Source organism: Schistocerca nitens, chromosome 2 (genome assembly GCF_023898315.1).
Source record: "Schistocerca nitens isolate TAMUIC-IGC-003100 chromosome 2, iqSchNite1.1, whole genome shotgun sequence".
Lineage (NCBI taxonomy): Eukaryota > Metazoa > Arthropoda > Insecta > Orthoptera > Acrididae > Schistocerca > Schistocerca nitens.
The window spans coordinates 278,614,525-278,630,239 of record NC_064615.1 but is presented as its reverse complement, the minus strand read 5'-3'; positions in this window follow the sequence as shown (position 1 = coordinate 278,630,239).

Genomic DNA, 15,715 nt, shown 5'->3' with positions numbered 1-15,715 from the left:
AAAGCTATTAGTGTAAATCTAAATTGGTTTAAATTACAGGCATGTGACTTGAATAGTACATGAGTTACTGGAGGTCAAAGTGGCCGATTACTATCGATCGCATCAGGCCATAAGTACTCCAGAGTTACACGAAAAAACGGTAGCAGCATGCTTATAAATATATTTATTCATTTATGTATTTCTTTATAACCGATATATACTCTTCATGAAGAAATTGGTTAAATATTTACTGTGTTTAAGAAAGCACAGAGACATTAGGCTAATGGCCTACCTTTTGCTTCTATTTCTTTCATATATGTTTATTTGATTTAATTATGTATTTAATAATGTGTATTAGAGCGTATTTATGGATCCGCCATAGGAATATTTATTTAATTTCAAGTTATTTAAATGTAAATCACAGCAGTTGTTTCCTAAAAGAACACGTGGAGAGATGTATGGAGGTGGGGGTGGAGCATTGTTTCAAAGAAGAAACAAGGATGCTCCTGGACAGTATGGCGCGACGGATGCACAGTCGCGGGAGATAGAAATATATCCGTGTCTTCTGTAGTGAAGAGAAGTGAATATCTCACGAGCTATGTTGTTGTTCATAACTAATTATGTGAAGTAGCAATCTGTTGTTTCCCTGTTATTCAACTGATATTTTATGTAATTGCTGGACCATCGACACCAATAATAGTTTTGAAGTAATAAACAGCATTCTAAAAGGTACTTTAGCTATCGTACTCATCATTTAAGGTCGTTAAGATAGTACCTGCAGATTTTATTTAATTGCAAACTTTCATTTATATATTACCATGTTGCATTAAAAATTCGCAATTGCCGAGTGATAGATGGGAACCTTCGACCAATCGATTCATGTGTATTGATATTGTATACTGTAGACTGTCGGACGAGGATATGCAGCTGGCAGTTACGGACTTCTCCGTGCAGCAGGACACGGTGTTCTACTAGATGGGTGTCTTCAACCTCGTGCGTCGGTGGTATGATTTCCTCAGTTCCCACTGCCATTCTTCCTCAGTTGGTATACTGATTCTGAACTATACGGCCTCCGAACGCATACTTTTTGACGGCACCTTACAATTTCCGTTACCTCAAGGTAGTTCATCTTCCTCCGTCTGTGGACGATTTGTAGGAATTTTTGTCGCACATTGTAACCTCGGTATTATTTAAGCATGTGGTCTGCAAAGGTAGAGGTTCGTTCTCTAAATCGCCAACCTCTACATTGTTCCTTAGAACGGATAGACATCACAGTCACACTGCCCTATGTCGAATTTTTCACCATTACTAATGCTTTTGCATATTCCACTCTTTTCCAAAGTTGATGTGCTGTTCATACGATTAGGCAAACTCTGTTCAGTACTACTTGTTTTGTAAATAAAAACTGCCTTTTTTTGCGCACTGTATTTAAATTGTCCCAGACGCATTTCGGAATATGTCACTTTAAGGCTTCAGGCTTTTAAGTCAAGAAAGCCAAAATCGCCTATGAGAAATAAAACTCAGACCAGCAAGAAAAGGGAGTTTTTATTTAGAAAACAAATATTTCTATAGTTTGATGCCGAGGATGGCTACATGTTGTGCAGGTAAAGTGATGTTTTAAATCACCAAGATGTTTTTGAAATATGAAACTGCGCACCACTTAGTGAGATCTGGAGGTGGTGGGCCGAGCATAGGTTAAAGAAGTGTGGAGATCTGTTACTTTTGTTTTTTATTAAATATAAAGTTCACCACTGTAGGACGCTATTTGTTTAACTGTAGTTAGTTCAGATGGGAAATTACAATTACTAACTGGAATGATTATCTGCAGATGCATCATTAAACAAAAGACAGCGTGTTTATGTGCCATCCCGTGTTGAGAATTAGCTGGTATTGCAATTTCCTTGGTGGTGGGATTCCTGTAAATCTTGAAAGTTTGAATCTCTATGTGTAGGTCTAAATAATTTATGGAATTACTCCCAAACTCCTTTGTGTATTTTATACTGTTGTGCCTAGAATCTAAGTGTTTGAGGAATGTTTTAAGTTATGACTTTATACGCTTTACCTGCGTAATAATTGTTGGTAGGGCTGCTAGAATTTGCTCCCGGGTCCTAAAATCAAAATAATTCAATATTTCGGCCCTGACGCCAAGGCTGCAAATCGTCGCCCTATATAGGTCTCCCCACCGTATACGGCGCATGCGCCTCCCACCACAGCTTCTGCCCCCAAGACTAGGCTGTTGTTGTCGCCTCTTGTGTGGAACCGGCGCCAACGATGTATCGCTCTCAGAGACTACCATCAGATACTCGGGACGGCCCCACTAAAGGTCGTCGTGTTTTGATGTGAGATACTACAGGGTCCTATGTCCTGCTAAGAGGAAAATCCTTGTCGTTATTAATCAAATACTCTGCCAGCCTAATTTCAATAGCCCCCTTACACTGTCCCAGAAACCGGAAGTACTTGCAATTATGAGTCTCTTTCAATTGCATCCTGTATCCCTCGTTTAAACAGCGTTGTACTACCACGATTTTTCAGGCTCTGTAAGTCTCTTTTGATGGCGATGTTTGGTACATCTGTCCCGAACAGTGGGAATCGAATGGAATTTTGTGTATAGCAGGCTTCCTAACTTCAAACTCATCTTTGACAGAGCCAAGATTTGACCTAATCTTGGAACGTAGGAGGAACACACTCCTTAAAATTCTTCCAATCTTAAATCATATGCCCCCAAAATAAGGCATAAAGGCTACAGATCTATGCTCCTCTGTTTGTACTTCCAGGATGGTCCAACTCCATAGCCCGACGAATCTGCTTCTCAGAGTATCCATTTTAACTATCCCTCTATTGTGCAAGTCCTTGGGTTAAATTGCCTGCGTCGGGAATGAAGTGTGTTCTGCGTATCAGAATCCTTAGGACACCTTTGCGTTGATACGGTGGATGGCAATTCTTACTATACAGATACTGACAGGTACGTGTAGACTTTCGTTGAACGTTATGACCAAAAGGATGGTCGTGTCTTTTTTAACCATAAAGTCCAAAAATGAGAGCTTGGCATGACTTTCGCTCTCCACTGTAAATTTAATGCTGGGATGAAGACAGCTAAATAGGTCCAGAAACCGTTTATAAGCGTCACATCCATGAGGGCAAACAAAAAAGGTATCGTCAGCTTATCTACAGAACCACGTTGGTTGCAAAGCTGAAATCCTCAGTGCCTTAACCTAGAAATCCTTCAACAAAAAATAGGTGTCTACGAATGACAAAGGGTCACCCATACCGCTCTGTCATTCCGGCCAAAAATGTTGCCGTTAAATGAAAAATACGTGGATGTCAGCACGTGACGATAAAGCTTCAATCACTCCTCACACAGTTCCTCATTAATCAAACTCAAGGACTTTTCCAGAGAGTCTCGTATTAAGAGAGATACCACGTCAAAATCTAGAAGTAATTTCTAAGCGTCCAATCTCAAAGACATCAGCCGTCGAAAAAAAATCCGCCGAAATCTAAACATGGTGTGCACACTTGCCAACATATGGGCTAACAACAGGTGTTAATTACTTGGACAGGCTGTTGGTGGTTCGTGTTTTGTCACTGCATTTTACTTTTATTTTGACAGAAAAATTTGTTACCTATTTAGACTAGGCATCTTCAGTGGTAAGTAAAGGAAATTATAGTTATAACAATCATTACTACTTGCTGAACTAACTGTATAAATATTTGGTTTGCATTTAGGTATGTTGTGGTCCATAGCAACACTCTTACGTTATCCTTCACGTCAGTTATACATAAAATATATAGATTCATTAATTACTATTATGTCTTCCACATTGTATGCGCCCACACTTTTATAAGCACTCGCAGTCGCAAAAATTAGCAGTCATTGCAGATCTTCATTTCGACCAATTATCGGTGAATTACCACAAGAATCTTCTGGTAAAGCACTGATAACTACGTTATCGTCGAAATCTAGGTCTACAATAAATTACGGCTTCTTGTGACTGCCTACTGTTCGTCTTTAAATTTGGATCTTCAGGCATCGAATGGGTCCCAATTTAGTTCACGTTTACTTCTATGAATGTTTCCATTGACCTCGATTTCACAACCCTGATGTTCACTACACTTGATCTTACTGTCAGATTAGATGGAAGGTTATGGGGAGTCCTGAACTGTGAATGGTGGGGTAGTGAAATAGTAGTGTTATGGCGGGGAGTGCGTCTTTACAGCGAAAGCTCTAAGGGCCTGACAACAGTCGTTGATATTCTTGATTTGTTTGTTAATACAACATTTTTGCGTGCTCCAGATACGTTTGCACTGGCATCTCGTCTGTGGTCCCCAGGTGAGGCTACGTAAAAAACACGTAAAAATGAGAAACTCATATCTCCTCATGGAAAAAGCGTTTCATAAACTGCACCATTTCAGTACTGCTTAATTAACAAACTTTTAAACAGAATTTAAAAACTAATCGTAATTAATATGTGAATTCTCCAGTTGGGGAAGTACCAACTGCATCATGGAACGAGTTTATATTAATTAAATTCTCGTACTGTTGTGGACCGCAAGAGCGGACGATCGATGTGTTCCCCCCACCACGTAACCTACACTATGCCGCTCCAGCTCGCAATTCATTTACCTTCAAACAAGCGTAAATGTCAAATAAAAACGGTGACACTAAAATTGGTACTCTTATCCTCGAGTAATGTTGTGCTTATACAAATGTCAAAGATTTATTTGCATCACTCAAAAAGAAATGTTCATATTATGCTTGTATTATGCTTGCTTCTGGAACCTCTAGACTGACCTCTCCCAGTGTGTATCCGTACAGTACAGTTTTGTTTTAGAAAGTATGTCACCACTCTTTCCTTCCCGTCACTCCTTTAAAGGACCAAAGCGGCAGTCAAATTAAAACTTGACAGATGGAAAAAATATTAGTATAATGCTTATTGTTCCAAAAGCAATCGCCATACGCGTTGAGACGTTTATTCCGTAATGAAACAAGATGGTCAGTGCCGTCATGGAAAAATGTTTGCAGTCGCGTACAGAAACATGACGGTCACGAAAATCTGTCTTCAGGGCTCCAAACATACGGATATCTTATGGAGAGAGATCTGGAGTATACTGCGGTTGTGTAAGGACTTCCAAAAGAATCGCTAGCAGCGTAATGGTGGCAACATGAGGCCTCACGTACACTGCAGAATTTAGGGTGGGAAGCCGTTACACACCCTCCATACAATCCAGATCTCAACCCATGCGATTTCCCTATATTTGGAGCCCTGAAGAAAGATATTCGTGGCCACTGATTTTCTTCGGACGAAGAGGTGCTCGCCTGGGTAAAATCATGGTTCCGTTTTCAAGAAAGGTATTCACCGTCTTTCCTCGCAGTGGGATAAAATTACACAGCTAGACAGTTGTTAAGGAACAGAGGCATTATTGGACATGAATAATCTCATGCAATGATAGACGACAGCAAACTTAGTACATACGTAATGGGAATGGAGTGGTAAAATATGTAGCGAAAAATGGCACAGATTTCAGAACATGTGAAAGCAGGATAAAAGACATAAATAACGTTTGTGTTTGACTCAGGTCAGCCTCGCAACAGGAAGGTCAATATCGGACTTTCAATAAGTATGATCTCATAGGACACTAACACGCATTTCCCAACTTTTATTCATGCTCGCTTTCAGGAGTTCTTGAGCGATATTGTTCCAGTCCTCTCACTTGGCAGTTTTCAGTTCTTACACAATTCTGGGAGGGGGAGTTTGTTGAGAAACAGGTCTGCGAACAGCATCCATAGCATGCTCTGTACGGTTTAGATCCGGCGAGTAGGCAGGCAATTTCATATGTTCAACACATTTCGACTCTTCAACGGTCCTGGGTGTGGGTGGGCATTGTCGCCCTTTAAGAGCAAGTCGGGACGATCTGCACCTCTAAACAGACGGATATGATTCCAAATAATGTCCATCCAATACCACTGCGCTCTAACGGTACCTCGAGCAAAGATATGCAGTGGTGTTCGGCCGTTGTGCAGATTTCCTGCCCACACCATAAAACGTAGGCCATGAGGGTGACGTTCATGAAAATTCTGAGGTGTTTAACGTGTTACCCTCCCTCTCCACACTAACTGATGGCCAGAATCATTTGCCACATTAAAGTGGGATTCGTCGGAGAACAGCATTCTTTACCACTCTCGTCGACCCCAACCACATGCTCCCTACAACAACGAACACCTTCTCAACTTTGGCAAGGTTGAGGTCGGATGCACTTGTCAATACTCCGAGCGTACAAACCAGTCTGATTTAATGGCAGCGAAATGGTTCTAGTAGAGACACATGTACTGGCCGCGGTTTCAAGCTCTACAACGATTTGTCTAGGAGTGAAATATGTGTTCATTTTCATCTCTAGCGTTAGGTATCGATCATCATGTGGTGTTGTGGTCCGCCACCGCCTACATGCTCTCGGATAGCAATCCCACTTTCGGCGGCCTTTTTTAATCGCGAGATGACACTTTCTGACCTACCCATTGCTGTGGCCGCAGTATTGACACTTTTACCGCCTTCGAGCCGTTCAGCTGCTCGTAAACATTCAAATTATGTCTTGTAGGCATGTTGCAGTAGCACATGGAAAAACGCACTGTTAATTTTGATAACAATCTTCGTCAGACACAGTTTTGGATGAACTGTCGAATGTATAAAAAGCGTTCTTGCACAGGTTCCGCTGCACTCAACACGTCGCGCTCTCATCATTTACTTTTGCTGTCATTGGTCGATTGTACCGTTGCAATCGTCGGTTGTTCCACAGCAATTGTCAGTTATTCCTTAGCAAGTGTCGGATGTTCCTTGGCAATTGTCAAGCAGTGTATTAATAGCTATGGTGATTACTTTCGCAATAATAAAGAGTTTACTTTTTTTCCATCTGGCTCGTTTTCATTTGCCCGCTCCTTACGAACACTAGACTCACTGTGTGCAGACTTTTAATTCTCATTCTGATCTAAATCTGAGGTGCAGGTAACTAGCATGACACTACTAAAAACAATAGATGTTCAACGGATTCAGTGACTCACGCACACAAGATGACATTTCCCGGAAAGAGTAGCTGGAATGCTATTCGTGACGCTCGTCAGAAAAATGCGAACAACTGTTTTCTACACACAGTGATTAACCAAACATTATGATCACAGTTCAGCGCGATACTCAGTGCTGCCTCGTGTCGTTGCGTACATGTGACGTGATCAGGAAGTGCGTAAGTGGAGCAGAGGCGAATGGGTACCACTCTGGTACGATACGGACCGCAAATGGCGAAATCCACTGACACAAGCGATTTCGACAAAGGGCAGATTAAAAATGTTTTCGGCGGTGCTGTACCATAGTCATACTGTAGTTCTTGAAGGAATACACAGCCATTTGATTATATATTTCTGTATGCTTCCTGCATGCAATCTAGATTTCAGTTTTCACACCATTATCGAAGAGAATGCCCAAACCAAGAATACGCAAATACTAAGACGTACAGCGAAAAAAAAATGAAAAATTTAAGAAACATTAAAAAATATTAGGCGCAGACTGGTATGAAATTGCGAGATATGCCCTTACATCTTAGATCATTAACGTATACTCCTATCTGTGGTGCAGGACGACATGTTACTTTTCATCACTGTCTAGTACAATGTTGAAAGCAAAACATGAAAATAATTGGCCATAAAGTAAAAAATGCTCGATGTAAGCTGATATAAAATTACGAATGATGCGCTTACTTCTTAGACCAGTAACATCGTTTTGATATGTGCTGTGCACGATGATATATACGCTGTTGAACACGTTTGCTTAACATGACACAAAGGATACAAAATTAACGTCTTGTTGGAATGCAGCACAATATTGTAGAGTCACATCGCATCTGGGGAAAGCAGTCCAAAGCAACTGATCACAAGAATAGGACATCCTTTTAAGGCATAAGTATGAAAGTGATTTCAAAGAATGCACACTCTCGATGACATGACGCACTAAAAAGTACAAGTATCACAGATATAAGCTTACTAGAAGTAGGTGTCGTCGGACCAAATGTGTTTACTTTTGGAGGTGGCACTGTAAATGATCGTCTTTGCATTTACATATAAACATCAGGCCGTTAAGTGGACATATGTAACGTAGAATGAAGAAACCGAAGTCTGTAAGGAACAGTCGAAATAAAATACAGAAGTCACTGAATCACACAAAACGATGTAGTAAGCTCCTTTAGTAATCTAAAGAACTTAAATAGGTCCCAAAAAAGGGCGGTGGTGGGGGAAGCTGTGGGGAATGGGGGAAGAAGAACTGGAGAAGACATTGTTATGGAGAGGCCGTATAAGATTGAAAAAAGAAAAAGCTTAAGAGTGTGGCAGGAAGGATGGGAGGGGGAAGGGGAGGGATTAGGAAGTGGAGGACAGAGGCAACTGTTGAGGTCAGTTAGTGAAATGGATAATAGGAAATGTAATGTTAGAAATAGGTATATGGAGGTGGGGTGGAGGTATAGAGGGGGTTGGGGGGGGGGGGGGGGTAGAAGGGGTGTGGAGGAGGGAAGCAGCAAAAGAAAGGTGGGTGGATATCTAATTAAGTGTTGAAACTGGGTGTATCAGAAGGTGGCGAGGGGGCTGGAATAAAGCTTGGGAGGGGCGGGGGGATGGGGGGGGGAGGGGGCAACGATGAATGTGGAGTGTAAGAAAGGGTGCAGCAAGAACATTAATCCACTTGATTGGATTGGTGCAGTAATGATAGCAGGTAGGCATGAGATAAATTTGGGGAAGGGTACATGAGGCAAACCGGCAGACATTCACAACGAAGTTCAAGCAGAGAAAGGAGAAAAGAAGATAGAGAAATGTGGTGGGTGGAAAAAGGGGGTGAAGGAGGCGGGGGTATATGGTGTATGGGTAAAGGAGAATGGGGAGGGGGGGGAAGAACAGACGGGAGAAGGGAATGTGGGACTGCAGCCACAAAGCAGCGTCAATGTCAGCAAATATGTACTAACCGTGACATGTTCACGAGAGTGTAATAATGCTTACACATTATTTGGCATGGGGTAGTAGCTCCTTATTAGGTAAAAACAACTAGAGAAAATAATTTTGGTGCAACATACGTTATCACCAATAGATATAGATCCTAAATACAACAAGGAGATTTACTAGGGGCAGAGAATTTACAAAATTTCCAGCAGGTGCAAAGAACCGTAACTTAAACAGAGACTACTCTTGTATTATACTTCATATACACTGTTGGACGCCACGTTGTGGTTGCAGTCCCATGTTCCCCCTCCTACTTCGTTTATAGCTAAAGTCGACCACCAGCTTTACAACTAGACTACTCGTATTAGGATTACACATGTAGTAGTGCAGTTAACCTACTTTCTACGTAATACCTAATAATAATCCAATGATTGCAGTTTTCACCTCTGACAAGATGAAAGTGTAACAAACAGTTTGAAATGTTGTAGTGACGTTTCTAAATTTTTACAAACGGCTGAATTACAATTTTCGAGGATCCTATATCCTTGCACTTCGGAACATTGTCATATATTAGAAAGTGTTGGAAAGTTTATTGCTTGACATTACCCAATATGAGTGTTATATTGATGCAGTTATCAATTGTTAAGTCATGATAGTTTTATGTGGTCGTTCCACATTAAATAGCCCTGTATGCATACTGACAGAGATTTAATGCATGTGATTACTTCCAGTGCTTGTTTGGCAGTTGGTGGTTGATATTTCGGGAAAAGATCTCCTGGATGCCAGTATCTCTGTCTTAAGACCTACTGAATAAACAAAGCGAGCTTAATTTCACACGTTCGTTATTTGTGAAATCCATATTGATTAACACAGAGAAGGTCGGTCTCCAGAAAGATAGTAAGGCGCGAGCGTAAAACATATGCCAATAGTAGAGGAGTCATCTTTATTGGCACGTTCTGTAGTTATGTGCGTGTGCCGAAGACTTTTTTTGGGAAGGAGAATGACATTGACGTTTTGCCGAGATCTAAGGTACACTGCTAATGGAGCAGTTTTTTGAATTACTTTGTGTAAAAAACTAAGTATCTCTTCAAGTTCACTGGCCTTTCGTCTCTTGATCGATTTAAGTTGATTTTTGTGGCCACATATTTCGGTAACTGTCATTATGATATTCTATCGACAATTTGGAGGAGAAACCTGAGTGTAATCTTCATCAGTAAAACAGTTTTAGAAAATGGAAATTAATACTTCTTCTTTCCTTCTGCAATCCTTCGCTTCGATGCCACTGTTGGTTGCGTAATGTTTGGATATTTGATTTCGATCCGTTTACTGATCGACCAAAAGATATTCGATTTTCTCTCAAGTCAGTAAACAGAACTGTACATTACAATTCGTTAAACAGTTCATGCATGGCTCTCTTTCAGCTAATTTCGGCTCCTTACCAGTACCAGGATGATCACAGATGCTATCGGTCAGCTGATATAAATGCCAGGTTGCAACACATCATGGCAGCTGTCGTCAAACTGCAGCCAGCAGTTCTCAGCCGTGTTTCATAACAATATGCGTACGGAAACTAACAGACAAGTCCAAAAACATCAACTAACGTTAACAGCTTCTGGTGTGTGTAGTTTTCCTAATCAGTAACAAACAAAAATTTTAATTGAGGCGGCAATGTTTTAAGATCTGCTTAATGTAGATTAACTATGGTGAATTCAACCTAGGCCCAAGTAAAGTGGCTGTATGTGTAAGGATCAGAGGAGTAAGTGCTCGTAGCTCCGCCACTGTGGCGTCAGAGAATACGAAAGGGAAATGTAGTACTGTTTGTCTTCCACTGCTGGAAACTCTCCGTCGTATGCGACTCATACCTATCAGCTGATATGGTATATATTTCGAAAAGGAAGTAACCTGGATTGGTGCATGCTGATTACAGAGGCAGTCACCTTTAAAATGGTTGCATGAAATTAAAGCTATTGTAATACAACGGAATGACATTTATTGAATATTTGTGATCCTGTATCATATTGCAGAATGTATTTCAGTACAAACAGAGTTGCAGTTCTTAATCAATTAATCATCCGTTCACACAGTCGACAGAACACCACTTCGTCAGGCAGCTAAAGTATCACAAGTTTGACGTTGCTGAGAATAGTAGCTGTCTGCAGCAGAAAGCAGTCGGCATGAACTGTCCCGAATAGTGCCGACTTTTAACGCTCTGTGCTAGGGGCCAGCCGCCAAATTTCTTGCCCTGGAACTAGTCTATCAGGTGCCGCCCTACACAGTCGTGTTGGCTTTCGAGCAGAAAAGTTTGATAGCCACTGCTTTTAGGGGGTATGAAATAGGCCATCACGTAGCCCCAGTGGCGTGTAATGGAGCTGGCAGACATCGGTTCCTTGTCAGGATAGTTGCAAAATCCACTTAGGCTACAAAAATGGTAACTTTGGAAACGCTACATCTTATCATCATAGAATATCGCTCAGGTGAATGTGATCGGCACCAGATAGACTTATAAGTAATATTCAGGATAGCAACCAGCGACTGGTCTGTTTGCTTCACGAACTATGGCGTCTCATGACTATACATAATAGGTGTTCACAACGTTTTACAACCAGATAAACTTTAAAGTGTGAGACAGCATATGTTGTTTAACAGTTATGATTTGAAAAATTTTCTACAACTGCAGCCACTGCCTATAACAATAATAATAATAATTATGATAATAGTAATAGTAATAACAGTGTTTATTTGTGACTGCATGTGGCGCCACGCCGTAGTTTCACCTCTGACAGAAAAGTATTAGAACAACGTTTAAAGACGTCTAAATTTTGAAAAGCCTCTGGATTGTCTCAGTGCCAAAACCTTTTTTTCTCTTTTTTTCTTTTACAAATCAACCACTAGTAACAATAATAATAATATGCATAACTTGTCTGATAAAAAAAGCACTGTTTTCGTGAAATTTTGTTGTTCTTACGAGGGTAAGTCAGTTAATATCCGCAAAATAGTTACAAAATTTTATTGTAATCAAATAGGAAACTTAAAAGAATATTATTTTTCGACATAGACTCCTTGCGTTTCAAAGCACTTTGTCCATTGTTGTACAAGCTTCCTGATGCCCTCATAAAAGTAGGTTCTCGGTTGAGTTGCCAGCCAGGAGTGCACCGCTTCTTTCACTGCTTCGTCCGAGGCAACTCTGTGGCCCCTTAATGTCTGTTTGAGTGGACCAAACAAATGATAGAAGGGGCAACGACGGGACTATATGGATGATTATCCAGCATTTCAAATTTGAGTTTGTGGAGCGTTTCGGCAGTGTGGGCAGCAGTATTTTGGGGGGGGGGGGGATTATAGTGCAAAAACACAACACCTTTTGATAGCAGTCCTTGGCGTTTGCCTCGAATTACAGGGTTTAGCCTGGCAGTAACCATCTCACTGTAACATACACTGTTTATTGTTGTGCTCCTTTCCCCATAATGTTCCAGCACTCTACCTTGTGCAACCCAAAGAACCATAGGCATCAGGTTTCCTGCGGACGGTTGGGTCTTGAACTTTTTCTTGCACGGTGAATTTGGATGTTTCTATTCCATACTCTGCCGTTTACTCTCGGGCTCGTAATGACGGATCCATGTTTCGTCACCAGTAATGATCCTGTCTAAGAAGTTGTCCCCTTCGTTACAATAGCGATCCAAATTTTTTTGCAGATGTCCAAGCGCGTTTGTTTTTGAAGCCATGTGAGTTGTTTTGGGACCCATCTTGAACAAACTTTATGAAACCCAAGTCTGTTGTGGATGATTTCGTAGGGAGAACCGTGACTAATTTGCAAACGATGTACCACTTCGTCAATAGTTAATCATCTGTCTAAGAGAATCACGTGAACGCTCAATGGTTTCTTCATTTGTGGCGGTAAACGGTCGTCCGGCTCCTTTATCGTGCGTAACACTTGTGACAACATTTCGGAATTTTTTAATCCATTCGTAGACACTCCATTGTGGCAAAACACTGTTCCCGTACTGTACCTAAAGTCTTCAACGAATTTCGGCCCCTGATCCTCCTTCGGACCACAAAAAACGGATCCCTGAACGTTGCTCTTCTGTGGTGCAAATAGACAGCGGAGCAGCCATGATTAACAGCACGGTAGCGATAACGAAACTAACCTAGCAGCTTGAAAATTGCAGAGATACAACAACAAATAAACAAAGCATGCGTCATCAACGTAAAACGACAGTACTACCAAAGTAAATAAAAATATAACTAAATTGCAGATAATAGTTGACTTACCCTCGTACATTACTAAGTACAGTTTAGAGCAAGAACAACATAATGTGTAAGCCTTAGCTAATCTCAATTTCGTCTGCCAAATATCAATAGAGTGCTACTAAAGTATTATCACTCATCAATTCTAATTTTCTGAATTAGTAAAACTACATACTTACCTGTTATGAAATGTCTTGTCCTGTCATGTAGCCTATGTTAACGCACGTTATACTGCACTGCAGATACACATTAACTAGAGAACACTATACTGCAGCATGATGAACACTGTCTACTGACAAAGAGAAGCCATGCATCTATTTTTAAATCGCACACATATATCGACCACGCTACGACTGAAGTCTTTGGTATCATTCACAAACTTTTTCTCAATTGCAAACATTGCCAAAGCTGATAGCCCTTTCTCCATCATTGTGTTTCGAGGAAAGCTTTTTATCCTTTTCATTGTTGAGAAACAACAGGATTACTGTATGATAAAATCCAAAACTTAATATAGTATAACACATAACGAAGCCCTCAAAATAGATTATGTTATTTCCATCGGTACGACTATTACATATACTGACATCTGATTTAATTTTACTATATTGCGAGTGAATTGCCCCAACTGAGGAATGTGCTGTCATCTAGCGGGGTTTAAGCCTAGCAAACAGGGATAAAAGTTTGCCGCAGTGTGCTACCACCTGGTGGTACTGACATAAACTTGCACTTGAGTGGCAAGGGTTACCCATGCACATCGTGAAAACGTGCACGTTGTTTATCAAATCCGTTTGCATTTGGCCTGTAAGGCAATTCCGTCACGAAAGTTGTGCAGGCGCATAAGCTCCTTAAAACGTGCACAACTGAAGGTATGCTCGTGACCCAGATACTAAGTTTCACGGATTCTGGAGGAGTAGCGATGTAGCGTACCATCGTAGATTTAAATGCCGTTTGTTTAAGATTACCGCTTCTGTGTCACATTTAATATCATTCAAAGAAAAATAACCAATAAATCCGCAAGGTGTCAAAAATCAGGAAGTCCACGTGCTCTTTTACTCTTAGACAGCAGCCGCCACTGCACACGAGATAGGGTTATGAGAATGTTCAAAAACGAGCATTATCAGACACTTGAATTAGGAGACTGCTGCTATCCGAAATCGTAATTGCGAAGCTTCAGAAACCAGTATTACGCGGAAATTCGCAGAATATGCTACAACCTGAGGGGTGTCACTCCTGTAAGGGTAGAGAAGTCAAGATTGGTGCAACTGCAGCTCGCACAGAGTCTTTTAAGCAGGCGTTTTTCCTACGCTCTATACGTGAATGCACGGGAAGTGTACCTAATACGTCGTCGAATGGAAAGTACCTTCGCCAAGCTTTTCACATTGGTATCAGTGTATATATTTTGATGTGAAGTCTCAGTTCCCCCGTGAGTCGCCTGTACGCGGCGGAGTAGAGACTTAAGCTTACAGCAGGTGTTTCGCTCTCCGGCCGTCAGAGGCATCCACGGCCTCCCCTTGAGGCAAGGGCTGGGAGTAGGGGATTAGCTGATTTACGCCTCCCAGACCACAGGGAATCCCTTAGGCTCTCGTCCTAAGCCCCGCGGTCAGGTCCTCCTGGCTCGGAGTGAAGGCAAGGCACGGCTGTCCGATATCACTAACTACGCCTCCAATGCAAAGCGAAATCCAAAACATTAGTACGTCAGTGCATGTGTGTGCGTGTGTTTGAGAGAGAGAGAGAGAGACACACCATTTCGCTGAGTAATCATTCCATAATAAGCGTTTCGTTCTCAGAGATAGTATCGACATTTCATCTTCTTTTATATGAGGACGTGCTGAAAAGTAGTGACCCAAATTTTTTATTCTCTTGGCAATATCGACTAAGGTATTACATGCCATGTATATTACAGGTTCCGAAATGTAGCATGTAACACGGCAGTGTCTAACTTGTGTCGATGTGTGAGAAACAGTGTGCTGTAATCGAGTTTCTAATCCCAGAATAGTTCTTCCATACATGGATCACCATCTCCTTCGGCATGACAGTGCCAAACCACACACGAGTGCTGCGCCTTCTGCAGCAATCCGACGCCTTGGGTTAAAAAAAATGGTTCAAATGGCTCTGAGCACTATGGGACTTAACTTCTGAGGTCTTCAGTCCCCTAGAACTTAAAACAACTTAAACCTAACTAACCTAAGGACATCACACATATCCATGCCTGAGGCAGGATTCGAACCTGCGATCGTAGCGATCGCGCGGTTCCAGACTGTAGCGCCTAGAACCGCTCGGCCAGCCCGGCCGGCGCCTTGGGTTCACTGCCATAGATCGTCTCCCACACAGTCCTGACTTCGTTCCATCCAATTTTCATCTGTCTCCAGAACTTAAAAACACCTTTCAGGACTTCACTTTAATAGTGATGAGGCTGTACAGGTGAGACTGTGGCTCCGCCAACAAAGTCATTCTACAGTGACGGTATCAACAAACTGGTTTCTCGTTGACAGAAATGAGTTCGTCGCCAGGGTTACTACGTTGAGAAAT